The sequence below is a fragment of the Sinocyclocheilus grahami genome, unplaced genomic scaffold, assembly GCF_001515645.1.
Source record: "Sinocyclocheilus grahami isolate Dianchi unplaced genomic scaffold, SAMN03320097.WGS_v1.1 scaffold2144.1, whole genome shotgun sequence".
NCBI classification, from domain to species: domain Eukaryota; kingdom Metazoa; phylum Chordata; class Actinopteri; order Cypriniformes; family Cyprinidae; genus Sinocyclocheilus; species Sinocyclocheilus grahami.
Window position 1 is genome coordinate 6,231 of NW_015507323.1, and position 2,760 is coordinate 8,990.

The window sequence follows — 2,760 nt, forward strand, 5'->3', positions numbered from 1 at the left end:
TGTATATTTCAGTCCACACAGCACCACCCCATACGGTTTTACCACTAAAGCTGTAGGAATAAAAACAACAACAACGTGTGACACTAAAACAGGCTACTATGAAGGGGGCCCTTGGGTTTTCTATAGCCAGGGCCCTATGTATTCTTAATCCAGGCCTGTTTGTGAATTTATGGTACATATAGATTGACTTTTGAGCGCTCATCATTTTATTTTAGCCTATTATTATTATTATTATTCAAACTTTAATTTTTCAAAGTTGAGATCTTAATCATATTAACCTCGTTTTCAGGGATGACATGGAGTTCTTTCTGAAGGAATGCTAAGACAAAATTTGCTTATAAAGAGGATCTCGTGCATCAATCGCAGTATAAACAGTGACAGATATTGAGGCAGGTGAAAATCGTTTGGTTAACTTGAATATTGGCCTATTGTGCATCCTGTTGCCAAGCCCCGCCTTGATGTAATGATTGACAGGTAAGGGGCATGATCAGCTCGGAATGCAATGTCAAACCCACATTGACTTAAACTACATTAATCGCGGGGTATTTAATGAAAATGCAATTTAAACGTCTGAAGTGTAAGTGTCAATGCATTTATAAAAAATAAAAGACATTTAAATCACTATTTTTCTACGCTTTAGATGCACCTTTGGCTCATAATGCATTTTGAAATTCTCACTGCTTTTTGCTACAATTATCACGCGGTATTATGATGAAAATGCAATCCCATGTACTCTACCCGTAAGTCTAAAAGCACTTAGGAAAAACAGCATTTAAATGATAATTTTGCTACAGTTTTTGCTTGGACATGTTAAACATATCTAATCAATTTGGGTAATACATTTTGATTTTAATTTTGCAACTAATAAAGCATTAAAATATGATTTTGATTTACATATTAAAACTACTGAAGCAAACGGCAAGTGAAAATTATATAACTGAATTTTCATTTTGCACTACATGTTGCATATATATATATATATATATATATATATGGGAAAATATACATGTAAATACAGAAATACATCGCGATGAAAAAATTATTAAAATGTATTAAAACTGTTTAGAATAAAAAGAAGATACATACAGTGGAATCAATCATATATAGCACAGTGCTCATGCAGCAAATGCACAGCTATAAATAGATGAGTTTTGAGTCTGGATTTGAATGTTGGAGCACATCTGATCTCCTCTGGAAACTGATTCCAACTGCGGGTGGCATAATAGCTAAAAGAAGACTCCCCTTGTTTTGAGTGAACCCTTGGTATTTCTAACTGACGTGTTCCTAATGATCTGTTAGGTTTATATTCAGTGAGCACATCTGCAATATAAGCCATTGAGTGATTATGAACAAATAATAGTACTTTAAAATATTAAAGTATCAATCATAAACGCAACTTGAAGCCAATGTAAAGACATGAGGACTGTTGTGTTATGAATCTTTTGCATATAAATAAATATTAATTTCATAAGACAGTTCTACAGAACACAACATTTTTTTCCCCCGCTGGAATAGGCTAGTGCAATTCCATAGATTTGACAGAGGTCCTGGGATTTTCCTGGGATTTAATGCTTTTCATCTGATGTCTGAGACCTGACTCTGTTGGCTGAGAATAAAGTTTGTTTATCGAGTCTTACCTCCCTCAGACTCATCATCTCTCCTTTCTGCTTCTCGGTGTCTGCTTCGTACAGAAAACTTCTGATGTCCATCTACAGGAGCCAATAATGTTTTTGTCAAAATAAGATCATTTTATTTAGAAATGACAATTAATTTCTTGCTACACAACAATACTACAGCAAGAATCAAAGTTATGCCTTCTTTCTTTGCGTGAACATTTGGGCAGCATTATGCAAATCTTCCCACACAGTGACGTAGACATGTGGAGGCGCGTTTAAACGAGGCGTTTTAGGTAGGTGTGGACGAGTCTTAACTTTTATAAAGAATATCTCTTTGGGTTTGAGACTTTAGTCTTTGCAACTTTAGGGATCTTATCTATTCACGAACAGCTTGTAACACTCCAAAGAGAAAGGAAAACTTGAAATAGCATCATATGACCCCTTTAATAAGCGAGTCATTGCGATTGAACTGAATCATTTAAACGGTTGAATCATATGAATGAAGCACCATCGTGTTGCTCAGAGACGCAAGACAGTGCTGTGGCTGTGTTTGGAATGATTTTTGTTGGCGAAATAGAGCAAAACAGGCAATATGGTGTCTAAAACGTAAGTCTCTTAAATAACTTCTTGTTTATTAAACTGTTGTATTAAATCAATATCACATTTCTAATCATGGTATTTTTTGTAGAAAAACGGCACTCTTTGTGTGAAATTGATTAACTATATGAAGTGGTATAAATATATACATTTTCATGTCTTGAATTTTGTGATAACTCTAAATGCATTGAATCATGCAGTGAAAGAACGCTGTTTGCATATAAGAAACATACGGTGGCCGAGAAGTGCAAAGCAAATCACAATTCTGAAAACAAAATAACAAATTACAAACGCAAATGCAAGTCTACAAAACAAAACAATTCAGAAAGCACAACAATTCAGAAAACATTATAACAAGTCAGAAAACACAACGACAAATCAGACAAACTGGAAGAGGTAGGTATAGTTTGAGACAGCGCCATTGGTTTGGGATTACTCACCGCTGACTGGACGAGACATCTGTCAATCAACGTATACAGAGAAGAACCAGCCGAAGAACAGCAGAGTCGTGGTAGAAAGTTCGGAGATGGTATTAAAGTAGCTCAGT